The sequence below is a fragment of the Nomascus leucogenys genome, chromosome 21, assembly GCF_006542625.1.
Source record: "Nomascus leucogenys isolate Asia chromosome 21, Asia_NLE_v1, whole genome shotgun sequence".
In the NCBI taxonomy this organism is placed as follows: domain Eukaryota; kingdom Metazoa; phylum Chordata; class Mammalia; order Primates; family Hylobatidae; genus Nomascus; species Nomascus leucogenys.
This window is the reverse complement of record NC_044401.1, coordinates 9,884,548-9,896,571: the sequence shown is the minus strand read 5'-3', so window position 1 is coordinate 9,896,571 and position 12,024 is coordinate 9,884,548.

Below are 12,024 nucleotides of genomic sequence, written 5' to 3'. Positions count from 1 at the left end.
GGGATGTTGAATTTTATTGAAGGTCTTTTCTGCATCTAATGAGATAATCTTGTGGTTTTTGTCTTTAGTTCTGCTAATGTGATGAATTATATTTATTGATTTGTGTTTGAAGAACCAGCCTTGCATTCTGGGGATGAAGCCAACTTCATTGTGGTGGATAGCCTTTTTGATGTGCTGCTAGATTCAGTTTGCCAGTATTCTACTGAGGATTTTTGCATTGATGTTTATCAGGGATATTGGCCTGAAGCTTTCTTTTTTTGTAGTATCTCTGCCAGGTTTTGGTATCAAGATGATCCTGGCCTCATGGAATGAGTTAGAATTCCTTTTTTTCAATCATTTGGAATAACTTCAAAAGAAATAGTACCAGTTTCTCTTTGTACCTCTGGTGGAATTCAGCTGTAAATCTGTCTGGTCCTGGGCTTTTTTTCGGTTGGTAGGCAATTTATTACTGCTTCAATTTCAGAACTCGTTACTGGTCTATTCAGGAATTCAGCTTCTTCATGGTTCAGTCTTGGGAGGGTGTGTGTATCCAGGAATTTATCTATTTCTTCTAGATTTTCTATATTATTTCCATAGAGGTGTTTATACTATTCTCCAATGGTTGATTGTGTTTCTGTGGGGTCAGTGGTGATATCCCCTTTATCATTTTTTATTGCATCTATTTGATTCTTCTCTCTTTTCTTCTTTATTAGTCTAGCTAGCAGTCTATTTATTTTATTAATTTTTTCAAAAAAAGCTTCTGGATTTATTGATTTTTTTGAAGGGTCACTTGTGTCTCTATCTCCTTCAGTTCCACTCTGATCTTGGTTATTTCTTGTCTTCTTGCTAGGTTTGGGGTTTGTTTGCTCTTAGTTCTCTAGTTCTTTTAGTTGTGAATTTAGGGTGTCAATCTGAGATCTTTCTACCTTTTTAATGTGGGCATTTAGTGCTATAAATTTCCCTCTTAATACTAATTTAGCTGCATCTCAGAGATTCTTGTACATTGTCTCTTTGTTCTCATTGGTTTCAAGGAACTCCTTGATTTCTTCCTTAATTACATTATTTACTCAGGAGTCATTCAGAAGCAGGTTATTCAATTTCCACGTAGCTGTGTGGTTTTGAGTGAGTTTCGTAATCTTGAGTTCTAATTTGATTGTGCTATGGTCTGAAAGATTGTCATGATTTCAGTTCTTTTGCATTTGCTGAGGAGTGTTTTACTTACAATTATGTGACTGGTTTTACAGTAAGTGCCACGTGGTGCCAAGGAGAATGTATATTCTGTTGTTTGGGCGTAGAGAGTTCTGTAGGTATCTATCAGGTCCACTTGACCCAGAGCTAAATTCAAATCCTGAATATTCTTGTTAATTGTCTGTCTCAATGTCCTATTATTGACAGTAGAGTGTTAAAGTCTTCCACTATTATTGTGTGGAAGTCTAAGTCTCTTTGTAGTTCTCTAAGAATTTGTTTTATGAACCTGGGTGCTCCTGTATTGGGTGCGTATATATTTAGAATAGTTAGCTCTTCTGGTTGAATTGATCTTTACCATGATGTAATGCCCTTCTTTGTCTTTTTTGATCTTTGTTGGTTTAAAATCTGTTTTATCAGAGACTAGGATTGCAACCCCTGCTTTGTTTTTGCTTTCCATTTGCTTGGTAAATTTTCCTCCATCCCTTTATTTTGAGCCTGTGTGTGTCTTTGCTGGTGAGATGGGTCTGTTAAATACAGCACACCAGTGAGTCTTGACTCTTTATTCAGCTTGCCATTCTGTGTCTTTTAATTGGTGCATTTAGCCCATTTATGTTTAAGGTTAATATTTTTAATGTGTGAATTTGATCCTGTCATCATGTTAGCTGGTTATTTTGCAGACTTGTTGATGTAGTTGCTTCATAGTGTCATTGGTCTTTGCACTTCAGTGTGTTTTTGCAGTGGCTGGTAACAGTTTTTCCTTTCCATATTTGGCACTTCATTCAGGAGCTCTTGCAAGGCAAGCCTGGTGGTGATAAATTCCCTCAGCATTTTGCTTATCTGAAAAGGAATCTATTTCTGCCTTAAAGGATTTTATTTTATTTCTTCACTTATGAAATGAAGTGAAGTTTAGCTGGATATGAAATTCTGGGTTGAAAATTTTTTCTTTAAGAATGTTGAATAATGAATCCCAGTCTCTTCTGGCTTTTAGGGTTTTGGCTGAGAAGGTCCACTGTTAGTCTAATGGGCTTCCCTTTATAGGTGACCTGGCCTTTGTCTCTGGCTGCCCTTAACATTTTTTCCTTCATTTTGACTTTGGAGAATCTGAAGATTATATGTCTTGGAATTAATCTTCTCATGGATTATCTCACTGGGGTTCTCTGGATTTTCTGAATTTGAATGTTGGCCTGTCTTGTTAGGTTGGGGTGTTCTCCTGGATGATACCCTAAAGTGTGTTTTCCATCTTGGTTCCGTTCTCCCTGTCTCTTTCAGGTATCCCAATCAGTCATAGGTTTGGTCTTTTTACATAATCTCATAGTTCTAGGAGGTTTTGTTCATTCTCTTTCATTGTTTTTTTCTCTAATCTCGTTTGCCTGTCTTATTTCAGCAAGAGAGTCATCAAGCTGTGAAATTCTTTCCTCCACTTTGTCAGTTCAGCTATTGATATTCGTGGTTGCACCGTGAAGTTTCATGTTGTGTTTTTCAGCTCCATTGGGTAATTTAGATTCTTCTCTAAACTGGTTATTCTGGTTAACAGCTCCTACAATTTTTATCATGGTTCTTAGCTTCTTTGCATTGGGTTAGAATATGCTCCTTTAGCTCAGTGAAGTTCGTTACTATCCTCCTTCTGAAGACTACTTCTGTCAATTAATCTGTATCAGCCTCTGCCCAATCCTTTGCTCTTGCTGGAGGTGTTGCGATCATTTGGAGAAGAAGCACTCTGGCTATTTGAGTTTTCAGCATTTTTTTACTGAATCTCTCTCATCTTCATGAGTTTATATGGCTTCAGTCTTTGAGGCTGCTGGTCTTTGGATTGGGTTTTTGTGGGGGATTTTTTGTTGATGTTGTTGTTTTGCTTTCTGTTTTTCTTTTAACAGTCAGGCCCCTCTTCCATAGGGCTGAGGTGGTTTGCTGGGGGTCCATCCAGACCCTATTCACCAGGGTCCCTCCTGTACCTGGAGGTGTCACCAGTGGAAGATGCAGAATAGCAAAAACGGCTGCCTGCTCCTTCCTCTGGGATCTCTATACCAGAGGTGCACCGACTTGATGCCAGTGGGAACGCTCCTGTATAAGGTGTCCAGTGACCCCTGTTGGGCGGTAAACACTCTGGCTGCTCCCTGTCAGAAGAAGTGTGCTGTGCTGGGGGAAATCCCACTCATCCGGACTGCCTGGATTCTTTGGAGCCAGCAGGGGAATGAGGAAGTGTGCTGATTTGTGGAAACCGCAGCCGCACCTCCCTCTAGGGGCTCATTCCCAGGGAGATCAGAGTTCTGTGCCTAAACCCCTGGCTGGAGTTGCCGAAATTCCTGAAGGGAGGCCCTGTCTGGTGAGGATGGATGGGTCAGGGTCCAGCCTAAATAGGTAGACTGGCCATAATCGGCCACGGCCACTGTGCTGCACCATGGGTCCCCCTGGGTCCAAACCATCCAATCTCCCCAGCACCAGCAAGGGAAAAAATAGCAGGCTGGAGGTGTAGTAATGGCAGCCGCCCCTCCCTCCAGGGATCTCAGTCATCTTAAGCAGCAGGCAACCACACTGATGATGGCTGCCCTTCTCCTCCCCTCAGGAGCTCAGTAGTCTTAGGCAGTCTGTGGCCAAGTGGCTGCGGATAATCTGCACGGCTCTGTGCTTGGGACCCAAGGCCGTGGTGGCATGGGCTCATGAGGGGGAGTCTCCTGATCTGCAGGCTGCACAAATCCATGAAAAAAGTGTGGTTTCCCAGGTGGGGTAGCATGATCACTCACTGCCTCCCTTGGCTGGGGGTGGGAGCTCCCCTTGGCCTGTGTGGCTCCCAGGTGGGCCATCACACCAGCCTGCTTTTCCTCACTCTCCGTGGGTCGCACCAACCGCCTGGTCAGTCCCAGTAAGAGAACCTGGGCACCTCAGTTGCTGGTGCAGGATTCACTGACTGTTTTCGTTCTTCTCAGCGGGAGCCTCCATTTGCAGCTGTTTTAGCTGGCCATCTTGGTCCCTCCCTGTTAATTTCTTTTGATGTCTTTTTTAATCCAAACTCAGAGATATTGAGAAGAATATCTTGTTGACTAAAAGAATGACTTTGGAGCATTGTGGGCATTATTTCTCTCTTTGTCACTTTCCTTCTAGCAAAAGTCTAGTATCTGGCGTTACATAGCTGATGCTAATTTAATGCTCAAGATGATGTGTCAAGCCTTTCTGGCAACTGGGATAAAGAGTTCTTTAGGTGCTGTCATTGTTTCATAGTGCTGGAGTTGGAGAAGTCCTTGGGTGTCATCCATTTCAGTCATCTCTTTTCCCAGATAAGAAATTCAGTAGAGACAAATTGAGTACTTGCACAGGACATCCAGCTTGTTACTGGTAGAGCTCCAAAGAAAACCCAGATCTTCCAACTCACACCCTAGTGCTCTCTGACTATAGTTCACCAAAGCTGGGCCTTTGAGTTGGAGGTGGGGAGAACTTCTAGTTCAAAGTCATGGTGTCATGTTGGCACCATGTCAAACTCAATGTACTGTAACCCCAAACACTGGAGGAGTGAAATAAGGCCTGGGTCCCATAATAAGAGTGCAAAAGCACTAGGGAGTGCTCTCTGGGAGATCACATGGAACTCCATGGAGAGAGGGGGAAAATAAAACAATTTCTGGGCTTGGGGAACATGTGACCCTCTTTTTTGGTCTAGTTCCTTTATACTTGAAGCTGGTAGGGCCTTGAGTAAGGCTTTTTCGTGGTTACATTTCAGTGCCTTAAACAACAAAAGCTACTATTGAGTGCCTGTTATATGTCAGAAACTACATTAAATTTTAACTGCCTTATATAATTTAATCACCACAAAATTTCTTTGTAGAAGATATTATTGCTATTATCTCCAGGCTGTACTTCCAAACTTCCATCCTGAGCCTGCTTTCCTGGAACTTCATGTCTAGTTTTTGCCTCTTTGTCTAGCAACTATACTGTGTTTGGCTCGCAACTATACTGTGTTTGGCTCTTCATTCTGGCTGCACCATGGACAATCATACTAAGGACTAATCTCCTTCAAACCTGTTTCTTACTCAAGCTCCAGAAACCTTTCACTGGTCTGGTCTTCAGACCAGACTGAAGCTTCAGACCATCCTGGAAACAAAATCTGCTGGTCTTGGACCTAGAGCCTCTGTTGTGAAGCTCCCTCTTTCTGAGAGCTGGGAAAACCCACTTACCCCACCAGCTTTTGCAATCCCTCATACAGTTGGGATTCAATGTCAATTTGTCAGCTGTTAAGTTCTGTCTATTCAGGTAGTGATATGATGTGACAGTACAAAGTTCACTAGCTTAGAAGTTGTTCTTCTGGGTTTGAGAAACCCTTGAGTCCAAAACTAGCTATTTGTCCAAAGTTCTTAAAATACTTCATGCTATTTTGCTCTTTTGTAACACTGCACATACTATTTTCTCTACTTAGATCCCCTTTCTTACTTTATTTATCTGGGAATGTTACACTCATCTTTCAAGCTTCAGCTCAAATATCTATATTGTTGAGACTTTCCCAAGCACTCTGTTCCTTTCCAATTGCTGATAGGCTGTATGTGTAGAGCAAGAAAGGAAATTTTAAAAATATGGCGTTCTAAACTTATCAGGAAACTTAGAGATCATTTAATCAAAATTTCTATACTTTTTGATGCAGAACAGAAATTAGGACTCAGGTTTCCTTACTTCTAATCCAAGGCTGTCTTCCTCACACTAGGTTGTGGTTGTATTAAATTGAGTTTAATATTCTATATGCAGAGAAGATGCATATGGTTTGTGGCCCCAGGACCCCCCAGTATTGCAGTGTGTAGAACAACAACTGCTCTTGATAACGAGGTCGAGATGAGCATTCCACTTTGTGTTTCTGAACCAAGGCATATTAATGGAGCCGACTGAATGCTAGATTAATATTATAAAAAAGAGGCAGCATAACCTGCTTGTCCAAGAATATGTACATCATTGAAAAATGAGGGAAAAGCAACAGAACCAATGAGGAGAGAGACAGTTCCTTACGAAAAACGATGACAAATTGATCTTTTGAATTAACACATAAAGGAAGGATTTCTAGCATAGTAGTTCCTCTATGGCTAGCAGTTAAATGTCTACCTGTAGTTAGAAAAAGTATTCACTGGACAGTAAAGTGACCAGTAATGTTTGAGAAAATAAAAAGCTGTTTAAAAGGAATAATAGCTTCAAACAGGCAGTAAAAAGTTCAGAGAACTCATCAACAAAATGAAAGCAAGCAACTTGGCTAAAGACAATTCATTCTAAATGTATCTTTGTCTCCAGAGGGCAAAATATTGAGAGCAAATTCTCCAACAATTGAATTTATGGTAATGGAATGTAAGCACATCAGCCCACCAGGACAAAGCACTCAACAAATAGGAGAACAGGAAAAAAATAACTGTGCCCTTCATAAATGCATTTTTTAACTTCACGTAGCAGGAGTTGAGAGATTTCTTGATGAAAAATGCCCGAAGTCCTGCTATCGCATTAGCCTTTATGGTTGAGAATTGGAGGATTCACTAAAAGCACCCAGAGATCAAAGCAGAAGGTGAATGCCCTGAGTCTGATAAGAGTGTCAGACACATGAGGAGAAGCAAAGGCATGTTTTCTGTGAATGCCAAGTGCATGTTCCATAGGATAAAAGAAGGACAGCTGTTTGTTGTCCCCTGATGGGGTTATCTTGACAAACTTTTTTTTTGGCAGTTGTTTCATCTTTACCGCATAAGATAAAAATAGTAATATCTGTTAGGGCTGTACAGTTTTTTAAATGCCTCAAATAACATGACTTTTAATAGTCTGTGCTCACAATGACCTTGTGAGTTAATGCATTTTTATTGTCTGAGCTGATCTGTAGCAAGTCATAACCCCTTCTAATTTGTCCCCAGCTGTCACCCACTTCCATGGGATCCTAGCCCTCTTCCTTCCTGTTAAGCTAAGGCCTGACTTGGTCTCTCACCCTTAACTCTTGATTCCCCTTTTCTGACCTGCCTCTGCTCTTTGAACTTTTAAAAATGCTCATGGGTCACAGCCAAACACTCCAAAGACTTGAAATCAGCCATCTAGTTCTTTATGCTTTTCATGCCTCCTCTTCCAGGAAATTCTCTCCTAAACCCCACCAGTGGGTGGGAAATAAAACCTAGTAATTCCATGATTGGGCAATATTCTAGCTGGGCTTATATTTTAGGTAAGGAAACCAAGTATGTTTATTTAAAATCAAGATCACATACCTCAGAAATAGATGAGTTACAATCCGAATTAAGCCTAACTTCAATCATCAAGAGGCTAGCCATTGGCCATCTTTTTTTTTCTTTGTACTCACCCTTCATGTATCACTCAATAACAAATTCTATTTCAGTGTAATTAACTGTACCTCTTTAAAGAATTCAAGACTGGAGCTGTCTCCTACTTATTAACTTTGTGATTGTAGAGACAGTGCCATGGGTTGGGTTGCTTTGGCTTGGTACAAGTTAATGTAAAGATAAGATAGAGTTATATAGTAAATCTACAAATACACATGACTTCTGATAAATTCTTTAAAAGGGATTCAGTTGGTGGCAATAAGGATTAAGTCACTAGACTGACTGTGGGATGCATAATTATCACCACTTCTAGAGAAGCAATTAAGACACATGTCCTTAGATATCTGGATTTTAGTGTCTTTGACACATGCCAGGAAGAGTATATTTCCTAGATATCTCATTGATGAAGCCTAAATGTGATACGCAGAATAGATGCAGTCACTGTAGTTGTGGAAGTTAGCTATGACTAGTACTCTGAAAATCTTAAGCTCAGTCTAAAACCTGGACCCAAGTTGTCTTTACAGTGTATAACATAGACTAAATATGTTTTTTATTTTTATTTCCCTTTCTGCTAGGTACTTTGAGAAGCTGCCTTTTCTATTAATTAGTTTTTAATACTAACAAAATTGTGGATGGATTTGATTTCAGCATCTCCTCATCTTCCTTTGTCAGTTCCTTGCTCTAATTTGCCTTCACCCCAGTTCCCCAGGTGACCACCTCCCTCCTGCTGTCCATGGCTGTGCAGTCTCCTGTGATGGACCTTCTTGATGATGCGCACTCTCTTAGGGCAATATCCCAGGTGCTGGACTTTTCTTACCTATAAATAAAAAAGAAACTTTCCATTGTCCCATTTCCTTTGGCTGTCTGTTAGGCAATGTTAAACTAATTGATTCATTTAAGAATCTAGAGTTCATTATAAGTAAATGTGATATATTCTTTCTAGGGGAACTAATATTTCAATATGAAATTTCCAAAACCATGACATCTTAAACAAATTAATCTCTAGTGATGCGAATGTCAAGCCCTCTGGCAAGTGGTTGGATCAATGGGATCCTTCTCTTGCCCAAAATACGGACACTCTGCCTAATCATAAGGCAGGTCATGATTTTGACTAACAAATCTGTTTCTAGTGCTTCATTTAATGTGGAGATTTTAAAGTAAGAGTATGTGCCCTGATTTAAATTTTATTTTCATAAGACCTCCAGCGGGGAGCTGGCCTGAGTGTGGGCCTGAGCAGCCTGGCAGACGGCTGTGCCATCATCTTCGTAGCAGGTGCCAGTGTGCAGGGCATCGCCCAGCAGCCCCGACTATTTGTGGGCATGATTCTGATACTCTCTTTGCTGAGGTGCTCAGCCTCTGTGGTCTCATCATCGCCCTCATCCTCTCCACAAAATAGCCCCTCTCCGAGCCCACCAGCCACAAAATATGATGTAAAGACCACCCCTCCTCATTCCAGAACGAACAGCCTGAGACACACACACACATACACACACCCGGCAGCCGCCCCAAGTAGCTGGTCTTGTACCTGCACCGTACCCCAAGTACCCATCTTCTGCTGCCCTGGCCTTGCTTGCAGTCGCCCGGTGCCGTGGACATCTGGGCCCACTCATCACCCCACCAGGTCCCCGGTTGCCTCATCCTCCTAGAGTGCTCTGTGTATGCGAATGAATTAGAGTGTCCCTTACGGGTTCCCGTTACAGAGACTTCCCGGGTGGATCCGCCCTCACCAACCCTTGCCTCTATGCAGAGCTCTGTGTAATAAAGTTCTTGGATGTGAGAAAAAACAAAAACAAAAAACTAGAGAATCTCTTTTATCTTCCCTAGGAGTAAATGCAATTTAAGTGTTTTTTCTCAGTTGTGTGTACATAAGTGTGTATATGTGCTTATGGCTGTGTGTACAAAATATATCTTTATAGAACCACACATTTCCCCAGCACTCCAAAGAGAATCAGTGTCCAATTTAATTGCTGTCTTAGATGTATGTTCTCTCAACAAGTGTCTGGAAATGGTAACTATGACACATTACTGCTCCACACTAATGGTAATCTGTCTACTGGCTTTTTTGATTAGTCTAATTGTTACCGGAAAGGGGTCCCAATCTAGACCCCAAGAGAGGATTCTTGGATCTCGCTCAAGAAAATTCTAGGCAAGTCCATGGAGTAAAGTGAAAGCAAGTTTATTAAGACTGTAAAGGAATAAAAGAATGGCTACTCCATAAGCAGAGCAGCCCCAAGAGCTGCTGGCTGCCCATTTTCATGGTTATTTATTGATTATATGCTAAACAAAAGATGGATTATTCATGCTTCCCCTTTTTAGACCATATAGGGTAACTTCCTGACATTGCCATGGCATTTGTAAACTGTCATGGCGCTGGTGGGAGTGTAGCAGTGAGGATGACCAGAAGTCACTCTTGTTGCCATCTTGGTTTTGGTGGGTTTTGGCCAGCTTCTTTACTTGCAACCTGTTTTATCAGCAAGGTCTTTATGACCTGTATCTTGTGCTGACCTACTGTCTTATCCTGTGACTTAGAATGCCTTAAACTCCTGAGAATGCAGCCAAGCAGGTCTCAGTCTTATTTTACCCAGCCCCTATTCAAGATGGAGTTGCTCTGGTTCAAATGCGTCTGACATAATTATCTGTGGTTAGCTTCCTATATTAGACCTTAAACTTCACCCTCTTCCATTACCAACTCTGAACTGACCTCTAACTGCACAGAGTGATAAGTCCTGGGTCAGGTAAAAGACTGAAGCTCCTCTGTATTAAAAAGTGTCCTCTTTGGAAAATCAAGAACTACTGCAGAGCTATTGAAAGAAAAGCTATGGTGTTCTGAACTTAAAATTCCCTCCCTAAAATTGCTATGAGCTCTAATTTCAGTCTCTTTCCTACTCTGATCCCTTATATAGAGCAGAAGATGGCCAGAGACTAGCTACTAATCTTACTTAGTCACTGTTCATTGATCAATTGTATCATTAGTTGATGCAGTCATTCATTCACCCATCAAAAACAGATTTTGGATGCCTCCTGCAGCCCAGATACTACTTTGGATCTCAGAATATAGCAAGAAAATATAATGATCCTACCTTAATAAGGAGCTCACAGTTTAGTTGGAGGAGATAGATGAGGAAATCAACAACTATACGCAGGATGATGAATGTTAATGATAGAGATATGAATAGAGTAACAAGGAAACACAAAGAAGGGGCAAACTTGGGAAGTGCTACTAAAGCAGAGAGCTGAATCTTTAAAGATAAATAAATTGGTCAGGCAAATAAGGGAGAAAAAAACATTTTGAACAGAGAAAACAGCAGGGCAAAAGTGAAGAAGCATGACAGAACAAAATATTCTCGAGAAGCTTCAATGGGGAGTGTGTTTCTGTGTTTGTATATGTATGTGTATCTTGCATATCTTTCAGGGGAAGTTGAGAAGGATTGATCAGTGATAAAATTTAAAAAGTGATCAAGGGTTTCATCATGGTGGGTATGTGTTGCATATTAAACAATTGTAACTTTGCCTTGAAAACTAGGATGACGCTTAGGATGATTTTAAGCAAGAAAATGATGGATTCACATTTACATAGCTTATATTCCAGTTTATGGCTTCACCCTTCTATGTACCACCTATATCCTCACAAAGCCTTAAAGCCATGAGCAAAAACAGGTGAAGGTCCCGACAGGCTTCTCAGACCATAAGCAAGACCAAAAGGATTAGGTTGCATTAAGCAAATTAATACTAGCATCTATGGTTTAATCTCATTGAAATTTTATAAATTTCATACAAAGCCAAGATTAAATTAAATTATATGCAGAAAAATATCCTAAATCAGATACCAGCTCTAGGGTTATTGAACTATTTTCCATCTCATTTTAGAATTTAATTGAAGAAAACATATTCTGTGTGGTACACCACTTAATTTCTATTGATAATAACACCCTTTTGGAGATGTCCTTAGTTGACTTAGCATTGTCTCCCAAAAGCAGAAAGATAAATAACAAGTGGATTATTCATCAAGTGACATTGCTTTTGTCTGGAAACATATCCCATTGCTGTTGGAGGTTTTAAAAATAGTTAAAAGTCCTAAATTGCCTGAGTTGCAGCTTTCTCAGATGAATATATAATAAATCATCCTCCAAGCCAGACTGTATAAACAAATAGTTTCTGTTCTAAAAAGGGCTTGCTCTGAGGTCCAGAGAGTCAAAACAATTTTCAGGGAAACTCACATAATATTGTCAGCTTTTATAAATTATCTCTTGAACTTTAGTATTTTAAAAAAGCAATCTTTAGACCCAAGCAGTGGCATCTATTGTTGTGTTAGTCTGTTCTTGCATTGCTATAAAGAAATAGCTGAGGCTGGGTAGTTTATAAAGAAAAGAGATTTAACTGGCTCACCGTTCTGCAGGCTATACAGGAAGTATGGTGCCAGCATTTGCTCGGCTTCTGGTGGGCCTCAGGGAGCTTTTACTCATGGCAGAAGGTGCAGAAGGTGAAGCAAAGAAGGAGTAGACATGTCACATGGTAAGAGATGGAACAAGAGAGAGGGGTTGGGGGGGCAAGACAGGGGATGGTGGGGAGGTCTCAGACTCTTTTA